Source organism: Palaemon carinicauda, chromosome 35, assembly GCF_036898095.1.
Source record: "Palaemon carinicauda isolate YSFRI2023 chromosome 35, ASM3689809v2, whole genome shotgun sequence".
Classification (NCBI taxonomy): Eukaryota; Metazoa; Arthropoda; class Malacostraca; order Decapoda; family Palaemonidae; genus Palaemon; species Palaemon carinicauda.
The window spans coordinates 66,425,963-66,447,847 of record NC_090759.1 but is presented as its reverse complement, the minus strand read 5'-3'; the positions used below and the strand labels follow the sequence as shown (position 1 = coordinate 66,447,847).

General features: G+C 42.5%; 1 protein-coding gene and 1 non-coding gene across 4 annotated transcripts in view; one reads left to right on the top strand and one right to left on the bottom strand.

The window, feature by feature from the left end:
- LOC137627825 (annexin B9-like) overlaps window positions 1-21,885 on the top strand; it is a 236,275-nt gene that overhangs the window by 116,607 nt on the left and 97,783 nt on the right. The gene's annotated exons all lie outside the window — the stretch shown is intronic.
- Window positions 8,453-8,658, bottom strand: LOC137627992 (small nucleolar RNA U3). The gene has a single exon (XR_011041298.1). It is a non-coding gene; the product is annotated as a small nucleolar RNA U3 (small nucleolar RNA).

The window sequence follows — 21,885 nt, the reverse complement described above, 5'->3', positions numbered from 1 at the left end:
AGATAAATAATAAACTGTTACTATCATTCACAATCACGACAAGCAAATATAAACAAAACTGTACTTACTCAAAAATAAATGATCACTTCCAACGCTGGTCAAATCAATCAAATAAATAAATATAGTAATCCAGCGTGCACACACACAACTTTTTCTCCTAGCTAAAAGATAATCAAACAGTCTCATTTATACCAACAGTCTTTCTAACAACAAACAATCGATACACTAACTACTTTCGCTCGCTAACACAATCTCTCTCTCTCTCTCTCTCTCTCTCTCTCTCTCTCTCTCTCTCTCTCTCTCTCTCTCTCTGGATTTGGCAAAAAAGAAAAAATAAAAAAAAAAATTAATCCTCCACAATGTTCCTGCAGTCGTTGATATGGGTGAGCAGCATGTGAACTGGATAGTTATATACCACTGCCTTCCTTAGTTTCTTGGTGGGATCAAGATAGGCCAGTGAGGCTTCGTTGCTAAGGAGTCTGGCACTATCCTGATTCTTGGATGTGATGATAATGTCTCTCTTTAAGTTGGGTCTGGCCGTGATCTGGAGTCCAAGTTTAGCAGCTGCAAAAGCAGCTACTGCTGCATATGACAGTCTCACTGGTGCTGGCCTGAACTTGGGTATTTGAGTTGTGTGGGTTGTGGAGCTTCCAATGATACTTGGGTGCTGTTGATGGTGAAGGCCTCGGCCAGGAGCTGGGTCAGACACACGGTGCAGTTGCAGTCCTTCTGGTGTGTCTCTGTAGGCTGCTTAGTAGAGTGGGTGTCAGGATCGAGATCCATGGCAGATATATCTGCTTCAGGTGCAGAGGTGGCAGCAGCTGCAGTTGTACCTGAGTCACAAGTTTTTGGCTCTGGGGAGGCAGGTAGACTGTCAGGTGTCGGTGGATGTCCAGTTTCTTCTTCTTGGCTACAGGTGGGCCCAGGGAAGGTGCTGGAGTGTGTTCAGGAACACATGCATTGGCAGCTGTCTGATCCAGAGTCTGGGTGGAGAGCCAGTACTAGAGCAAACACCATTCACAGACACAGGTAGAATGGTGGGTAATGCCTTCAGGTGGTATGTATGTGAAAAAATTTCTCTTAGTCCGAAGAGGTTTTGAGAAAATACTGCTGTAAGGTGCTCCATCCGGTGGTCAGGTTGTTTCTAAATTGCTAGGCCTGGTCTTCTGCTCCTTGAAAAAGGGGATTCATGATACAGTGAAGGAGGTGTAGTCCGAGCATTCACACCTTACATTGTGGTGGGCCATCCCAGGGTCGAGGACAGGCACAAAGCCTATATAATGGATTAGTTCCTCTCTGTAATGTCAGTACCAATGCCATTGATAGCAGCTGCAATTTGAGGTGTCAGGATTGTAAAGCTTTCTGCAGTAACAAACCCAATTCTGGTATAGTTGCCATGCAGTCTTTCAGCCATTCAGTAGTCACAGACATGGGGGGCTGAAAAATCCTGGCCAAGACTAGGAACTCCAGAGAGTTGGCAGGGGAGCTTGGTGTCACGTGTGCCGGGTAAGTGAATCCTTCAGCTGCCGAGATAGACGTCTTTACTGCTTAGGAGCTGAGACAAGACTGATCCTGTGTGAGCTGAGGCTGACGGGTAGAGCTATAAGTACACCTGATGTTCCCATTCACTGAAGTCACCTGGGGGCTAGGACATATGGTAAAAAAAAACCGTCCTGAGAGAACTTTGGACAATCTATACAACAATAACAACTACATCATCATCATCTATTAGCGTGCCTTTTCCCATTCTTATGGGGTAACACGGTTGCCTTCTTTTGAAGGACTTTGCTTTGGCTTTGGGGTGGACTGTAGTCCCGACCGGCTGCCCTGCCCGCCGTCGCTAGACCCCGGTAGCTTATGTTTGTGTTGTACCAGCCACCATTACCATTCCTCCCAGCAGCGAGGAATCATGACGTGGTTAGGTCGACAGTTCGAGACATGTGAAGTGTTTGTTATGTTTTTAGAAGCTGTTAGAATGGGTGTGTTTGTGTGTGTATTAGTCTGTAACACCCATTTGCTTTACGCAAACCTAGCCGTCGATTACATACATAATCCTGAGGTGTCTACACCGATAGCAAAGTGTCCGCTTTTCTGACTGGTTTGGAGCGGATTTGAACCCGCGCCACAGACTCCTACTAAGTCCAAGCTTCCTGCCCAAACCGACTCAGCCATCGAGGCTCTCAACAATAACAACTACAGTACACCATATCGTATGATGGGCTGCACTCAATGTCAAATACGAGTCTAAGACCAATTTTCTGTGCCTTTGCTATGTGTATGAAGAAGGGTGGTCTCTCTCTACTGGTAGTATGTGTGGCACTTGTGATATGGTTTCCAATCGATGTGGCAGAAGTACTGGCATTGTACATCCCGGGGCTCATAACAAGCACAACAAATTAATGTTCTGCTGTAGGTGCTTATCTGAGAGTCGACAGTCAAAGGCAAAGATGATTATTTTAGCCAGCCAGAAGACTGAACTTCGAGCTCTAATTCTCAGCTAGTTGAAAATTTCAGGGAGCCAGAAGACTGGACTTCAAGCTGTGATTTTCAGCTAGCTTAAAATCACAGGTAGCTAAGACGGTTTGTGGGCGGCACTAACCTCATTAATAGCTCGGCTGGTAGGTCTGTTTTGCTCGGGTGTTGGACAGACTAATCTTTCCTCCCCCAGAGTAGGAATAAGATTTTATGCTTATATCTGCTCCTTTCTGTCCTGCTCTTAATTCTTCTAACTCCTATGCCAGTCTCTTCTACTCGTTAGTACTTGTAGCTATAAAACTTTTGCTACAACTAAAACTCTTCCCTTTGATTCGCTGAGCAACCTGGTTTTTGGAGTGTAGGCAGGTTGCCTTGCCACAGAAATTGACACCCTTGCACTCATGCTCTATGGGCTGAGCGACTGCACCTGCCTTGCTGCTTTCTATTGATAAGAACAAAAATTGACATCTAGTTGGTTGGTATAGATTGCCCGGGGATTACGCCCGGACAGGGGCTCTTAGACTCTAGGTCATAGCCCCCCACAGGTGCAGCCCTGACCTTACGATCGGTTCTGCAAGTTCCCAGCTCACGAGAAACTTTTTCTTTATAAACAGTAGCTCCGCCTAGAGCTGTTCCACAATACAACAGATAATCAGTTCTCTCAACAGCACGCTCAAAAACAACAGGCTCACCGCCTGGACCTACAGTCGCTCAGCTCCTTGAGCATAACTGTAAGTAGGGTGGTGCGGCCGCTCAGCACCAAGAGCATGATCGCCAGGAGGACCAGGAAAAGGTCCATACTGGAACTGAAATGAAAAGTCTTAGTAGTAGGTAAAAGTAGTGACAGTAGCAAGTCCCAGTGAGTAGAAGAGACTAGGAGAGGAGAGAAGGAACTTTAGTAGTAGAGAAAAGGAGCAGTTTAAAGAATAGTTGCTTATCCCTGCTCAAGGGGGGGGGGGGGGGTTGCCATGTTTGTTACTATAGGAGGGAGGAGGGATTGAATTAGGTTGGAGGGAGTCTGAACAAGGGAGCAGACTTTAACTACAAGCTGTAGGATCAAGGAGATGAGCTTTTCAACAGGTAAAGGCTCGTCTTGGGAGATGAGGGAGGAAACTGAAGGGTCAAGAGGAGGAATCTGGGTAGGATTGGGAACAGGGTTGATGATTGGGTTAGGATCGGTGACTAGTGTTTGGGCAGTGACAGGGATAGGTGTAACTGGAGCAGGATCAGTGGGAGAACTACAAGGAAGCCTGGAATGTGGAGCCCTTTGAGGCTGCAGTGACTGCTAGGGTGCTACTACTGTACAGGTAAGTGGGACTGCCTGTGGTGTTGATACTCTTCTGTGAAACTCTGGACACTTCTTATTCCAGGTATGATGGGGTCCAGCACAGTTTGGACACTTGGCATGTGTTTCTGTTCCATTTTTTTGGGCATCTATGCATACTTGGGTTGCGTGATGGTGGCTGCAGACTCCACAGACTGCTGGGTTTCTGCAGTCCTCCTTATGGTGGCCAAAACGTTGACAATTGAACCAGCGCAATGGGTCATTCCTAAAGTCTTTTGTGGGGAAAGATCCCCCCAGTCCAAGGTCCTGTGTTGGTGGGATAAGGCCAATGAAATCTACAGTGATATTCCTGGTAGGCTGCTTGTGGCTGCCTAAATGTCTCTCAGCATGGGCAACTTGACTGCAGTCAGTTATGAAGGACAGTGGCATGTTGAGTGGGTAATTGGTGATAATCGCTTTTCTCAATCTCTTGGCAGGATCAAGATAGGTCAGAGAGGCTTTTTGATATCTTTGCAGTCATGCCCTTTGGGCTAAGCGACTGCACAACTTCGCACGTTTTGTGTCATTCTTGCTTAATTGGCTATGTCGAATCAAATTTCCCTTTTTAGGTCATGATGATGGTCCCCATTTGGAGTGAAAGCTCTGGCTTTCGTTCAGTTCTGTAAGTTCCCAGCTTGCGAGAAACCTTTCTTTATAAACAGTAGCTTGCCTAGAGCTGTTCCACAGTACAACAGATAATCAGTTTGCTCAACGGCACGCTCAAAAACAACAAGCTCACTGCCTAGACCTACTGTCGCTCAGCTCCTTGAGCATAACTGTAAGTAGGGAGGTGTGGCTGCTCAGCACCAAGAGCAAGACCGCCAGGAGGACCAGGAAACCAGGGCCATACTGGAACCGAAGTGAAAAGTTTTAGTGGTAGGTAAAAGTAGTGACAGTAGCAAGTCCCAGTGAGTAGAAGAGACTGGGAGAGGAGAGAAGGAACTTTAGAAGTAGAGGAAGGGAGCAGTTTAAAGCATAGTTGCTTATCCCTGCTCAATGGGGGGGGGGGTGTTACTAGAGGAGAGAGGAGGGATTGAACTGTATTGGAGGGAGTCTGGGCAAGGGTACAGACTTTTAGTACTGGCTGTAGAATCAAGGGGATCAGTATTTCAACTGGCAAGGATTTAGCTTGGGAAATGATGGAGGAGACTGAAGGGGAAGGAGGAGGAATCTGGGTAGGAGTGGGAGCAGGATCGATGACTTTGATAGGAGCAGTGGTAGGTGTTTGGGCAGTGGTTGTGGTAGGAGCAACTGGATCAGAAACCACCGGAGGACGAGGAGGAGGTGTGGAACGCGGAGCTCGTTGGGTCTTTGGCAGCTGCTGCGGTGCTGCTGTTGTAGTGGTAGATGGGCCAGTCTGTGGTGCTGGTAGCCTTTTCAGAAAATAACAGTAACATTGAAATAAATATTTCCTATATAAACTATAAAAACTTTAACAAAACAAAACAAAATGAAGAGAAATTAGATAGAATAGTGTGTCCGAGTTTACTCTCAAGAAAGAGAATTCTAACCCAAGACAGTGGAAGACCATGGTACAGAGCCTATGGCTAGACTAGAGAACAATGGTTTGATTTTGGAGTGTCCTCCTAGAAGAGCTGCTTACCATTGCTAAAGAGTCTCTTCTACCCTTAACAAGAGGAAAGTAGCCACTGAACAATTACAGTGCAGTAGTTAACCCCTTGGGTGAAGAAGAATTATTTGGTATGTGTAAGCAAAGGGAAAGTGAACCGTAACCAGAGAGAAGGATCCAATGTAGTATAGTCTGGCCAGTCAAAGGACCCCATAACTCTCTAGCTGTAGTTTCTCAACGGGTGGCTGGTGGCCTGGCTAACCTACCACTTAACATTTAGCTTAATTGTAATGTTGTTATTACATACCACTCCTGTTACCTTCATCCACTGCCTCCAGGATGCTTTTATCCTATTCTTAACTTCATGCTCACATCCTCCCTCCTGACTTATAATATATCTCAAGTATCTAAATTGGTTTTCCTATTTTATAAGAGAGCCTCTATTTTCATGTATGACTATTCTGTCCCTACCTTCCTTACTGCATTCCATAATTTCAGTCGTATTCACATTTGCTCTCAAGCCACCCCTCTTCAAAGTCACTTGTCACTCTATAACCCTTCTCTGTAAGTCTTCCTCATTTTCAGCTATGAACACTATACTTACCCCTGGTGTAATCAACACTTCTGTTTCCCCAGTAGCTATTATTACTTTTGTCCTTGTTCTTTTGTACATCATCTCTACCATTCTAACCATCTTGCAAGACATTGACCGCACCGGTCGGGTCTTCCACCCTTGGGGGGCTATGCCTGGCTTTCTAAGGGCCCCATCCGGAAACAATGTTCAGACAATTTGTGTGGGTATGTGTGATTGAGAGAGAGAGAGAGAGAGAGAGAGAGAGAGAGAGAGAGAGAGAGAGAGAGAGAGAGAGAAACTGAAAAGGTTGAACTTAGAGATTGGAGAGGGTAACAGAGTGATAAATATTAGGGTGGGTCTGAAAGAAATTTGCTTAGGGGAAACAGAGAAATTAGTGGGATGAACTAGTGGATATGGTGTGTCAAAAGGATATGAGTTGTGGTGGGATAGAGAGGTGCACGAGTCAGTTAAAAGAAAATCAAAAGCATTTAAGTACTGAAAAATAAGGCCTGCTCATGGAGCAGAGGAAAGGTACATAGAAGAGGAAAAAGATTCTAGGAAGAAAGCAGGTATCAGCTATTGGAAGAGCACCAGCCACCTGTTGAGATACTATCGCTAGAGAGTTATGGGGTCCTTTGACTGGCCAGACTGTACTACATTGGATCCTTCTCTCTGGTTACGGTTCACTTTCCCTTTGCCTACACATACACCGAATAGTCTGCCATATTCTTTACAGATTCTAGGAGCCTCGATGGCCGAGTCGGTTTGGGCAGCAAGCTTGGACTGCTCAGACTTTGTAGAAGTCTGTGTCGCGGATTCAACTCCGCACCCGACCAGTCAGAAAGGCTGACACTTTGCTATCCGTGTAGACACCTCAGGATTATGTATGTAATGTACGGATAGGTTTGCATAAAGCAAATGGGTGTTACAGACTAATACATACACAAACATAGCCATTCCAACACCTTCTAAAAAAACATAACAGACACCTCACACGTCTCAAACTGTAGACCTAACCACGTCATGATTCCTCATTGCTGGGAGGAATGGCGATGGTGGCTGGTACAACACAAACATACGCTTCCGGGGTCTAGTAACGGTGGCCAGGGCAGCCGGTCGGGGCTACGGTCCACCCCACAGCCAAATCTAAGTCCTTCAAAAAGAACACAACCGTGTTACCCCATACGAATGGGAAAAAGGCACGCTAATAGAGGATGATGATGATTCTTTACAGATTCTCCTCTGTCCTCATACACCTGACAACACTGAGATTACCAAACAATTCTTCTTCACCTCTTTTTAAAGGTAGAGGTGACTCTTTACCTATGGTAAGCAGCTCTTCTAGGAGGACACTCCAAAATCACACCATTGTTTCTAGTCTTGCGTAGTGCCATAGCCTATGTACCATGGTCTTCCACTGTCTTAGGTTAGAGTTCTCTTGCTTGAGAGAACACTCGGGCACACTATTTTATCTAATTTCTCTACATTTTGTGTTAAAGTTTTTACAGTTTATTAAGGAAATATTTATTTCAATGTTACTGTTCTTAAAATATTTTATTTTTCCTTGTTACCTTTCCTCACTGGGCTATTTTCCCTGATTGGGCCCCTGGGCTTATAGCATCCTGCTTTTCCAGCTAGGATTATAGCTTAGCCAGTAATGATAATAATAATAATAATAATAATAATACCTGTGTTAATGTATGAATCTGAAACGTGGGCTGTAAGACAAAAAGAGGAGAATAAGTTTGATAAAATAGAGATGACAATGCTGAGTTGGGTTATGGGAATCTCACTGCTTGAAACATTAGAAAATGATGAAATAAGAAGAATGGCAGGGGTTGTAAAGATTACAGAGGTGATAAAAGTGTAACGACTAAGATGGTGCGGGCATGGGTAAAGGATGGATGGTGTGGACTGATTGGGAGGAACCTCTTACAGGGAGAAGATCAAGAGGGATGCAGAAAATGAGATGGCGAGATAAGGAGAAAGTTGATATGGAGAGAAGAGTTTGCTTTTGATAAAAGGCAATGGAGAGGGAACATCAGGCAACTGACCCCTTACTTTAGATATTACAGTGGGAAAGAAGATATCAATTATATATATATATATATATATATATATATATATATATATATATATATATATATATATATATATATATATATATATATTAATCATAGAAAATGAATATCCTTCCACTTTCAATGAAACTTGTGGGATACAATATTAGCAAGAGCTAACATCCTGCTAAAGAGGTTGGGCAACCTAATGGACTAAAATCTACCAACCTACTTACAAGAAAAGCCTTGTCTATTGACGAGCAACTTTGGGTACCAATCAACTATGAATATGTATAGTTGGAAAACAAATTTATACAGACATGCTAAACTAAAACTTCATATAATGAGAAAAAATTAGCTTTCCTTAATAGGAAATTGATTAGAGAACTTTTTATCCCATTAAGGGAATTTTAAAGAAAACCACAGGATCCATAGTGGATTGGAGCTCAACCACTCAGCCTGTGACGTCCTCCTCCACTCAAGGGCGAGCCCATGAGGGAACGGTCTTCAATGCTCAGGAGTAAGTCAATACTCAAGAGCCGCTTCCCGCTCAGAGGACGACACTCAACCTCGTCATCGTGGTTGAAGTCGTTCCGAGTTTTGGACTTAAACTCGTCAATCACACTATAGAATTGATCCTATGTAGTATGATCATACCTTCAGCTTCCAAAGTTCAACACCTCACTACGCAGGATGCTGACTCTCATGTGATTAAGCAAATTTATGTTAATTATCTCTTTGTGAAATGTTAAAAAGATTTAGAAATCTAGTAGTATTGACGAAAAGTTTTTGTATAATATTAATGTAAACTTTTAACAAAGAGTAACAAATGAAACAAAAACTCCATCTTAATAATTCTACCCAGAAAATTATTTAAGTAAATACATAAATCTAAAATAAAAAAAAGCTAATTTCTCTAATACGTTCATTATTAAACAAAAGATTATGATGAAAATTCAAATATTGTTTCTGAAAGAAACCCTAATCGCGTTACCAAATTGTAATTTTTTCTAAAACACAATGCCATTGCTTGCCTGTTAGATTACCCCAAAAATAATGTTGAAGCACGGGCGCTTGTGTTGGCTGACCGTAAATTACAAAAAAAAAAAAAAAAAAAAAAAAAAAAACACTGAGCCCATCGAGTTATTTCTTGCTTGGCATTGTCTTCCTTAAAATGTGGGACTCACTTGGTCTTGACAACAAAAGCTCATGATTAACAATTTCTTCATAAGCAGAAATCAATATCTATTGCACAATAGCTAAGAATATTCTGTATCTTTTGGCTGCTCCAACGTTTTATTCTGAAGGAAGCAAGAAACTGGTCAAGTCGTCCATCTTGAAGCCATAGCTCTTGAATATTAAAATGACTGTTGTAGACTTTAATCTACAAGGGTGCAAACGAATCAAGAGCCCGTGCCAGAATACTAACGCCAATCTGAAAGAGGAAGTTTTTTTTCTGTCAAAATAACGATATTCATGATTCAGATAACAGTAAGTAGTTGTCATGTTTATCATTTTTAACAAACTCTGAAGCAATACAATCTTTTCCAAATAGGCCAGAGCTTACACTCTAAATGGGGACCCTCATCATAGCCCCAAACGGGAAGTTTGATTTGGCATTGCCGATTAAGCAGGAGTTGCACAAATGTGCGCAGTTGCGCAGTCACTTAGCCCAAAGGGCATGACTGTAAAGATATCAATTTTTGTCATAATCAATAGTAAGAAATAAGGCAGGAGCAGACGCTCAATCCAAAGAGGGTGACTGCAATGGTGTCAATTTTTGTGGCAAGGCAAGCTGCCTGCACCCCAAAAACCAGGCTGCGAATTGAATCGAAGAGAAGAGTATTAGTGATAAAAAAAAGCAAGTAGGAGAGACTGGCAATAGGAGTTAGAAGAATTAGGAGTAGGGCAGAAAGTAGCAGTTATAAGTGTATAATCTTATCCCTACTCTAGGGGGAGGAAAGATCAGTCTGTCTAACTCCTGAGCAGAGATCTACCAGTCGAGCTCTCGGTGAGATCAGTGCCGCCATGCACCGTCTCGGCTACCTGGGATTTGTATCTAGCTATAATCACTCTCGAATTCCAGAGTTGTGGCTAGCTGAGAATTACAGCTCGAAGTCTAGTCTTCTGGCTGGTTGAACTTTTCTGCTTTGCCTTCGACTGTCGACTCTCAGATAAGTGCCTATAGCCGAACACTTCAGAAAAAGCTGAGCTTGATTGATGGCAAGTGGTTTAATGTTTCCTTTTTTCGTTTGCATGAGCTGGTGGCTTCTTTCTCTGATTCTATTTGCTTTTCGGATGATTTTGGGTTTCTTGGACATTGGGCGTTTGTAAGACTTGTCATGAAATAGGTTGCAATCAATGCGTTACAGGAGATCCTGTGGTAGAGTTCCTGTACATCTGGATTATAAACTTTTGTCTTGTAGAAATCCATGGTGTTGGCTAAGTATTGTCAATGTGAAAAGTAGCTTTTGCACTTTTGACAGCAAGGCCAAACACTGTTTGGGTAGACTATCAAGCAGATGTTATTGGTGTCCTTGGTAAATGTTCAGCTAGTAAGGCTGTGCTGGAAATTTGAGGCAATCAGTAAGGCTGGGAGTTGAGCTGAAAATCTCAGTGAGAGCTGGGCAAGTTTGTCAGCACTAGAGCTGGGCTGAGACTGGCCTGACCAAAAGATGTATGGAAATTAATATCAGAGAGTAGTGATGCTGCAGCTATAAGTATAAGAAATAATCTATGCCATTTTGGTTGGGCTGTAGTATTTTGAAGCAAGGAGTGTCGTTTTGTAATGGTGAACTCATTTATTATTATTATTATTGGCATATTTGGGGTGAAAGGGAGTTCCAAGATATTGTAGAATGAGTGAAGTAAATTTGAAGAATGATTTAAATTAGGTGTAAGGTATGGGGTTATTTTATTTTCAGTAACTTTCTTGGAGATGAAATGGAAGAGGAGCGTCGAGGAGAAGGGATAGGTGGTGTATGTAACACTTGATTTTCAGGAACTGGTGGGGCTGCAGGAGAGGAAGGAGTATAGGGTCTGGAGCAGTAGGGGTATGATGACATGTTCCTTCTTATTCATGGAATTTTCTGGGGCTTAGTTGACGTCTGGTGACAGAAAGAGTGTACTGAAGGCTGAGTATTTGGCATCTTGGTAGAAATCCTTTTCAAACTTTTTCGAAAAGTTCCAGGCTTGCTGTGGAATATATGTTGTAACATCTTAGGTGAATGCTTCTTTCATATTTGAGGGCATTAATGCAGTCTTGTGTGTGGTGCCTTTGGATGTAGATGGCACTGATTTTGGGTCCATGATAGCTGTAACAGTGGCACCCAAAGTGTTGGCACGTGAAGCCTCTCAGAGGTCCAGGTACAGTCTTCTTGTATTGGCGAAAAGTTTGACTTGCATGCCCGTTTGTTTGCGTTAACAATCTGCTTCAAGTTCTTGAGGCGCTGGATAGTGCACAGTAAGTGTCCTTCTCTAATATAATTAGGCATGATGATGCTGAAGCTCTGCCAGCCAAGTTGGCTGGTAGATATGACTACTTGATAAGCATTTCCCTTCTTGTGTGCTAAAATACCAAGTGAATTACAAACTAATTTTCAATTATGATTGTAGACATGCTTATTTGATGAAGCAAGAGGCCTATCATCTTTCGAAAGGTAACATATCATATTTGACCTGGAATAACTATACTCAGCTTAGAGTTTTTTGCTCAGAGAGTTTATGATTCAATTGAAAAGGAATACAATTTAACCATAAAAGAAACCGTTTCTGGTACAACCGAGGAGCATAAGTGGTGGACTACCGTTAAATCTGCACTCTGGTGTAGATGCAACAGTTCCTCCTTTACTTAAACCAGATGGCTCTGTCACTCACTGTCCAAAGGAAAAGGCAACCCTATTGGCTGATGTGTTAGACAATAAGCTGAGAAATGAGAAACTTGAGCTTCACCATTCCAATTTTCCTTTGGCTTAACTAACTAGTTTAGTTTTTTTCGGGTCCAGGAAATCAAAACTCTTGATGGGCTTTGATATATAAGGAGTTTTAAACCCAAATGATATTTTTCCTTTTTTTAAAGACTGCTGATTTCGTAGCTCATAAGTTGCCTGTTTTTTTCTTTTTTTTTTCAAATTAGCAAGAAGTTCTTTTTGTACTTCTTGTAGAATTGCCAATGTTACTTCATTATGTAAATGTTTTTTTTATTTTTTTTATTTTATTAATTTTTTTATTTTATTATTTTTTTTTTAAGCCCAATTTCCAACTCCCATAATATCTGAAGTTTTTGAACATCTTTTGGCAAAACATCCAAATGGGTAAGCTGAAGGTCATAATCTGTTTCATAGTTTGAAATTTAGCTCAGTCTCGGCCCAGCTCTCGCGCCAACAAGATCTCTCCAGCTTACTGAAGTTAAGCAGCACCGGACTTGGCAACACCTGGATGGGTGGACTTATATCCACTTAGTCACTAGGACCTCTCAACTTTGGTTGAAGAGGCCACATATAAGAAAAGAATCCGGTTATTTTCTTTGGCTTTTTGCCAATAAAATAACCGTTTTTGACCACAGTGACTAGCGAAATTTCATCCATTATGGCTGATGACGGTCATGACAGTCTCCGTACCTATAGAAGGAGCTTATACCCATCCTGGATTAATCCCTGCAAGAATGGGGCTCAACAGTGCAAGTGCAATAGCTGCCTGAGGTACCAGAACTACAGGCAGCAGCTAATAGACCACATAGGATTCAAAGTCAGGGACCCAACGGTGCTCTCCCACAGAAAGACATGCAGTTGCTTTCAATGTTATAGCCTGGTACTCGAAAGCATCTACCACCTCCTACAAAGAAAGCACAGGCCAGGATACATGGACATACCATCCTACCCTCCACAGCCACCTTATCCAAATATCTTCCAGATAAAATACCGGGTGCAAGCACGGTACAAAGAGACAGTCTCTGCACCCAGTTGCAATAACTCTCTCCCCTTTGAACGGGACTGTGACTGCCAGTCATGCATGTATGCTATCTGGAGCAACACTGTAGGCCACAGCTCCATCACTCATGCTAAACCAGCTATGGACTCCGAAGCTGCCAGACACACCCAGCAAACAGAAACTCCGGAACCACTGGACAACGAAGACACACCTATCCCGGAGCCACCCACCCCATCTCCGGCACCACCTGTCCAGAAGACATCTGAAATAATGGCAACAGAGGACGCTCCACTTACCGCAACCCCGGAACCTGAGACCAACGTTTCAGCCATGGCTCTAGACCTGACTGAGGACAACCAACCACCGCAACTAGCAGAAATGCACCCAGAGGATTGCAACTGCACACCATGCCTCTCACAGCTCCTAATGGAGGCTCGGGCAATCACCGAGAACGACCCAAGCCTAGACCTAAACTTGGCCGCTGCTGAGGAACCTACTCAGGAACCACAACCACCTGTCACCCAACCCAAACAGCTTGCCAAATTCAAGATGGCAGCTGTAGAAGGCTCACCGTCATATGCAGCAGTTGCTGCCATTGCCACTGCCAACCCTGGCATCAAGATCACAGCCAGGGCCAACCTAAAAGGGGATTTAATTATATCCCCGAAGGACCTTGCCAGCGTCAACATCCTCCAACAGGAACCCTCCCTGACCCTCCTGGACCCCGAGAAGAGACTCAGACAGGCAGTGATCTATCGGTTTCCTGTCAACATGCCACTGTCATTCGTTACCGACTGCAGCAACATTGTAAAAGCCGAGAGGAAGCTTGACCACCGTAAACTTCCCACCAACGAAGTAGCAGTCACCTTTATTGGACAAATCCCTAAGGCACTGGATTTGGGCCTCTGGGGGAAGTTTCCCATCAGAAGTCCGAAACGAGAACCACTGCGTTGCTACAACTGCCAGCGCTATGGGCACCATAAGGAAGAGTGCAGGAACCCTACAATATGCGGAGTCTGCAGCCACCACCATCCCACACAGGACTGCATTGATGCACACCGAAATGGGATAGAAACTCAGGCAAAATGTCCCAATTGTGCAGGACCCCATCATGCATGGAACAAGAAATGCCCAGAATTCTTGAAGAGGCTACCAATCCCACTGGCAGCCCCAACGAACAAACCTGAGACTGCACCAAGGCAGACACCGAAACCCCAACGGATTCAACGAACCAGGCCTCCCCGGCGACAATCCGAGGCTCCCCCTTCAGGAGCCCCTACTGCAGCCACGAACCAAGAACCTAGCACTATCGCTAGCCCAGCTGACGAGCCAACCTCCAACGCTGTTCAATCTCCTCCCCATCCCCCAGCAATATCTTCCATCTTATCCCTGTCAGAGGCCCTGCCTGTGGATACTTTGATCCCCCTAATACTGCAACTACTAGTCAAAGTCTGCTCCCTTGCTCAGACTCCCTCCTCTGTAATACAATCCCTCCTCAGTCCCCTAGTTTCACCCTCCCTGGTGCAGAGATAGGCACCTATGCTTAAATCTGCCACTTTTTCCTACTACTTGAATTCTTCCCTCCTCTCCCAGTCTCTCCTACTTACTGGGACTTACTGCTATCAACACTTTTACCTACTACTGAAACCTTTCATTTCGGCTCCAAGTGATCCTGCTTCTTGGTCCGCAAGGTCATGCTCTTGGTGCTGAGCGACCACACTGGCAACCACGCTCAAGGGGCTGAGCAGTTGCAAGTTCAATCTTTGCCAACCTGGCGACTATGCTCAAGAGGCTGAGCAGTCGCACCTGCAGCTACGCTCAATGAGCCTGAGCGGCTGCAAATCCAGACATGGAAGACTGTTACTGCTGTGACACTATTGCCTACTTAGGGCAATAAATACTACGGGCTGCCAACGCAAAAAGCCTGTGTCCAGCAGTAAGGCTGGGCAATCTTTTAATTTACTACCTACGTTTTGCGTTTGATCACCTACGGGCCGACCAAGAGAAAGGCCCGTGCCAACAAGAAGTGTTGGCTTTAATACCCCAACAACAACAACAACAACAAAATTTAGCTTTCAAAAAGCCCTTGGACCATGTGATGCCCTTCTTACAATCTTCAATACTGTACAGAAATCCCTTGATTGTGGTCAGGAAGTTCGTATGATTGGTCTTGATTTTGGTGCTTCCTTTAACGTTAATCATGAGGCCCTTGTTTTTAAAGTCAGACAGTTGGGAGTGGGTGGGTCTTTTCTTAGTATCATTATTGATTTTTTTAGGAATAAATTGCAAGGGGTAGTTGTTGATGGCCACTATAGTGAGTATAGGAATGTGATATCTGGTGTTCCATTACTTTTAATACTATGTACGCATGATATGTAGTTTGACGTAGAAAACGAGCTTGTTGCATATGCAGATGATGCTACTTTCTTTGCCTCGATTCCAAATCCTGAATGTAGATCTGGGGTTGCTGAAACCTTTGATAGAGGAAGGGTTCAACCTATTCTGAAAAAGTGTTCTGTCTGGTCCTCTGATGTTGACCCTCATCTTAACCACTGAAATTTCACTAATTTTAGGAAGACTCTTCCACAGTTTGGTCACAGTAGGTATAAAACTTCTAGAGTACTGTGGTCTTGAGCCTCACGAAAGAAAAGAAACCTTATAGATTTGAATACAAATCTAGTAATGTGTGGTTGATAATGTAATCTGGGAATATCTAGATGCAAGTTATGAAAAATCTTATAGGCCTCTATTTTCTACCATACAGTTTAAAGTGAATGTTACCTACTATATCCCATGGGGTATGCTTGCAGAAAGAGAGCCAAGTGCTGCCCTTGTGTTTCAAGTAGTACAGTGTAGGCATGCCTTTGGAATGTTTCCCGCACTCCTTCGGCATATAGCTGTACTAATTCTTTAGCTTTCTGCCATACCTCCATTCCCACTTCCTTTATTCCATCTTGCAGTGCCCAACCAATTAACTTTCGTATAATACTGAGAGCTGTATAGTTTTTTTTTCGGACAGACTGAAAAACCACATGTTAAAAGAGAAACAGACTCAAGAACACCACCACCTAACTTAACCTTGGAGTCATGTCCTTCCTTCCTGGGGCTACGACCCCTGCGGACCCCTCTCTATTAGACAACCATATTCTTAGGTTATCCTGTCCCTACGAACTGCATTCACCCATACTACCACAGCGTGGGTGCTGAATGGCCTCTGAAGCCCAGATTCATAAATCCAATCTATGGGGCGCATGGCTTCGTTAATTTTATAAGATGCTTGGCAAGTAAGAGAAATTTCTCCTTATGAATATTTACACACTACAGATAGTAGCAATGATAATGAAGTTTTGCAAAACTGGTATTTAAGCAATGTTCTCACTTTTATTAGCTACAAAATTGGTTTTTCTGTATTATAGAGACAAAGGAACAACCAAAGCAAATTTTGGATTTGGCAGTTTCCAATTCAGCAAAGCTTTTGACAGATATCTACAAAACACTTTCAGAGAATTTGCTGCATGAGACACTGTATATTTTCATATGATTTTTTTTCAGCTTCGTATAGCAAGATATAGAAATCTTATATTAATGAATAAAATCGTAGTTGTAAATTTTTTTAATACATAAGTGATTAGCCCTACAAGAAACTTCCATTGTGTTTTATATTTCATTCTTAATATTTAATAGTAACCGCTAGTTATTCATTTTCTATGGTCAAAATAGTTTTCTCTCTCTGTTAACAGATGCATTTCGGTTTTTATTTTGTGGTCGTAGATTATGATTTGATAAGTAAGATTAGTCAGCCGTTTTATGATGAATACTAAATAGCCTATCCTCTATTTTGTGTGTAATTCATCCAAGGCTAAGTGCAAAGACCTTGTATCGTTATAATTGCTGAGTTTAAACTTGGAGAAAATCCATTTACAGAAAAGGGAGATATATATACGAGTTTCAACATCATTAAAAGAATGAAATTTCGAAAAATAAAATGGAAGTAAGCATATAAATATCACCTTGGGAAATGTGTTAAAAAAATTTGCATTCCTAAAAAGCAATTACATTGCATTTTTATTCCCAAAGATACCTTGAGTGTGTTTTGTTCTCCAGCTTTTACCTAAATGTATGGGGTTAGAGGTGAAATAAGTTCTATAAGGAGACTTTATGAGAGAGTTCTCCTTATAATATGCTCATCTTTGGGTACATGGTTAAGTGTGAGACGCCGAATACCCACTAATGTATGATAACCTGATCTTGTAGGCCCTGTAGGGCACAGGGTTTCGGTTTGATAGGACCACGAAAACTGCCCTTAAAGTAAAATGAGTGCTTCTAGAAGATTAGGTGCAAATGATTCTTTTTCTCGCAGAGATATACTTATTTGTAAGGGGAAATTAAGCAATTTATTCTTTAAAATGTAAGACATATCACACTAAATGAGGGTTGGAATGGGACCTACTTTACTTTACTTTACTTTACTTTGATGGCTGGTTGTCCGGTCCCATACAGCATGGGAACCCCACTCTCTACAGGACCTCCACTGTCGTTTTACCTTGGTCGTTCACAGTATTTATCTTTTCAAGTCACATTGTTCATTTACTGTTAAATCGTCACTGTCAAAAGACTCATGAAATAAGAAAGTCTTCAGTTTCCTCTTGAAAGCCTTAATGTCTTCAATCATTCCCTAGTCTAGGGAAAACAGTTTTAAGTATTAATAAAGATAATATACAGAAAGAGTGGTTTAGTGATAATATATTGTAGGCGTTTTCTGAGTATGATGTCCAGTACAAGAGGTGAATGTATTCATTTTCAAATCAGCAATGAAATAATACTTTGGGGGTGATTGGTACCGATCTGAATCAACAGTATTCTTCTAGTGTTTTTGTCGTTGCTCTGCAGTTTGGACAAGCTAATATAACGTGTCTCATTTTATAGTTCATCTGTTTTTCCATTATTCATTTTACCTTCTTACTTTTCTGATATTTTTTGCTTTGATGATCGATTATTTGTTTTTATTTGTTGTTACCCATGTAGGTAAAATTTGGACTTACTTCCTTTTTCCTTTCTTTTTGTACTTGGTTGCTCTCCCCATTGTGATCTGTAGTTTGTAGCATTCTTCTTTTTCAATCAAAGTTGCAGCTACGATGATGATGATTAAAGTATCAATCTCATTTGAAAAGCGAGACAAATAGAAGCAAGGTCTTTGAGTAGGTCATAGATGCTTATTTAACCCATAAAGGAAGGAACTCAGGTCATGGAATTAGCAATGCTAACTTGCCCTCCCCCCCCCCATCTTGTCACCATTTCATTCAACATAAGGATTTTTTTTCATTTTGGGACAGCGTAAGGAACTAATCAGTTCAACACGCACACAGTTCCAGCTTGTTAAAGGTACTAAGCAGATACTCCTACCAAGTTCTCCAAGCGATTTCCTCGCCTTGGCTCCCAGCCTTATGGCTTACAAAGCATCAATGTCATCATGGATTTCTACTTTTTCTTTTTAAGGAGGCTTTATCCAGAAGTAGTAGATGAACACTCGCCCTCTTGCATGCGTCCTGATTGCCAAAATCATGTCCTCAAAAAATTCAGAGGAGCTAGGGCTTCCTATGGAGGACGATGTAATCCAGCCCGTGCAGGATGATTTCACCACCTCCACTAACCAAAATGTTTCACGCCCCCACCATGAATGCAATTATCTTGATTGCTTAAATCAAATACTGAGAATATTAACCAAAAGAAGCATCCTTCTATAGTTTAAGAATTGTGTATGTTTTCACTGTTGCCAATCTCTAGCCCATGCGGAAGAAACATTGGAGAGATCCTCCGACCGCTACAATCCACATTCCAAACACTTATCTAAGTTCTAATCCTCAACAACTGTAAGCACCTCTTCATATGCTGTTGTTGCAGCCCTAGCAAACTTAGGGTATTAGCATCTTTGAAAGGCCAAACCTTAAAGGTGAGTTGATCATCACAACAAAGAACAAGGAAATGGCCAAATTTTTTTATAGAAAGACTCTTCGTTCTACCAGATTGATTACTCTGCAAGTCTCAAGGAAACTGTTATCTGTAACTATCCTGTTGCACTGTAACTTGAAAGCTGAATGTACAGATTTGAAAATCCTACAACATGATTGAATCAATATCCAGAAAGAAAGAATAAATATTCACCTTAGATGTCATGATTGCTCTCTTCCACATAGTAACTGGAACATGAGATGCCCAACAATATTGCAGAGGATTGTTACAATACAGAACATGCTGCTTGCTCAGCCTTTGCACCAACAGCTGCCACCTGATACCCAGAGAGCTCTGAGAGAGAAAAGACGATCTCATTACACTCTTACTGCACGAAAATTAACCTTTAATCACATTATCAGTTAGGTTGTGAAAGTGGAGTGCTTGCTTTTCTTCACTTATTTCCTCACCCAACTCTCTTCTGGGAGAAACTTCACTGAATGGACATTTTTCCTGGTAAGAATAATCAAACTCTTTGTTTATGACAAAGTAGTAATGGAACAAAGTTTATTAATGTATTTTAGATATTCATAACACAACATTTACTCTTTGCCAGATCATTGATTTGGGTATTGAGGCTTACATATTGATGTTGCCTCTTTATGAGGTAGTTTTGAATGTTATATATATATATATATATATATATATATATATATATATATATATATATATATATATATATATACATATATATATATATATATATATATATATATATATATATATATATATATATATATATATATATATATATACTGTATATGTATATATATATATATATATATATATATATATATATATATATATATATATATATATATATATGTATGTGTGTGTGTGTGTGTAATTTGGGGTCTATTGTTAATTAAGAGCTAGATAGATACCCATCTAACGACAAAGACTTCCTCCCTCCTCAAGTTCGTTTGTTTTCCCGATTGCCCGAAATGTACATCTGAGTGTGGCCTCTTTGACTCGACGTATAGCCCCTGAGGTACACACAGAGTGCGCTTTCGGTTTTGCAGCTGCTCCATTCTAGTAGCATAGCTGCAGATGTCAGACTTTTCTTATAGAAGGTAATCTTTTCTGGACAGTAATCTTTTGCTAACAGCACAACCAAGTTAAGTCAAACCGAGGACTGGGAAGGGAGGTGCAGTTACTCAGGCCCTAGAGCGTGATTGGCGGGGCTAAAATCCAGGCCCCTCATGAAATTGAAAGGAAGACTTTTTAGGTGCAGAGAAAGTTTTTACAGCAGGAAGTCCCAGTAAGTAGAAGAGACTGGAAGAGGAATGAAGGCTTTTTAGTTAGAGAAAAAAGGAGCAGTTATAAGTCTTCAAGTCTTAACAACTTACCTCTGCTCAAGGAGAGTGTGGGACTAAGGAGGGATTGGAAAAGAGTCTGGACAGGTAGGGGGATTTTAAAAAGAGTGCAGACTATGGACGCAAGGAGGAGCATTACGCATATGATTTCTTCTAGGGGCAGAGAGTTAATTTGGTGGGTGAAGGATGGGTTGGAGGTAAGATTTTGGGAGGATGGGGAGGGAGAAAAAATTTGGCAAGGAGTTGGTGTTGGTGGGATGGAGATAACTTGATAAGGAACGATGGCTGGGTCAGGAATGGTGGTAGGTTGATCGACTGGCCTGCGACGTGGGACTCTGCTGCAACGGTGCTGCAATTGCTGCTGTAGTCGATGGGATGGTTGTCACTGCCTCAACCCTTTTCAAGTGCTCTAGACACCTGTTCTAGGCGCGATGGGAAAGGACACAGTTGGAACACCTAGGAAAAGTCTCTTTCCCTTCCTTGTGGGCTTTTATGCAGTTCTGCATGGGATGTCTTCAGCTGCAGATGCTACAGACTGTTGGGCTCCTGCATTCAGCTTTATGATGTCCAAAGCATTGCCAGTTGAAGCACTGTAGGGATTCAGGTGAGAACTCTTGAGTGGGAAGATACCCAACCTTCCAAGCTCCAGGGATGGTGGAATGGGCCCAATGAAGGTGACAGTGACCTTCTTTTTGGGCACATCTCTGCTGCTCGTGAATTGTTCTGCATCGGTGATGTTGCAGTAGTTGGTGATGAATTCAAGAGGCATCTTGCCAGGATAGTTGCAAACCACAGCTTTCCTCAATCTCTTTGCATGGTATAGGTACATCAGGGGGGTTTCCATCTGAAGAAGGCTGGCACTGTCCTAGTCCTTTGGGGGTGATTATTAAGTCACCCTCGAGGTTGGCTCTGGGTGTAATCTGGAGCATGGGGGTTTGTGGCTGCAATGGCGACTAATGCTACATAGGATGGAGCATCTCCAGTGGCTGGCAACTTAAACTTGGGCTGCTTCTTAGGGTCTATTGAGGTGAATTGTGCCTCTGGACACTTTGGCGTAGGTCAGCTGCCTAGGTGCTGGTGAGGTATGTTGTGGCTCTGGAATGGACTCTACCGCAAAGGGGAGAGCTTCACCAAGAAGCTGAGTCAAGCACTTGGTGCAGTTGCAATCTGGCGAATGTGTGTCTCCCAGATCAAGTGAAGGAGCGTCAGTGGGAGGACCAAGGCTGATGACTCTGTGTTTGGCCCTGAAGAGGCAGATGATGGAGTTTTGGCAGGTGAAGCAGCAGCAGGTGGGTCCTGAGTAGGCAGGACTGGGATGTCAGCATGGGAGTTCTTCGACCTACCCTTCTTCTTCTTCTTCTTCTTCTTGGCAGCAGGAGGTCCTACTGGAACAGGAGAGGAGGCAGGAACAGGAACAGGGGCACGAGAGATGGTTGGAACACTGGGTGTGGCAGGTGATGTGGTAGGAACCCCAGCTTGGGCAAGAGATGTGGCTGGCTCTGGAGAGGTGGCAGGGGGGGTAGTTGATTTATGACTTTAAGCAGTGACATCCCTTATCTTCGTATGGAACATGGTTAAATGACACACTACAGTCATTACATCTGCAATATATGTCGTGATGGAAAGAT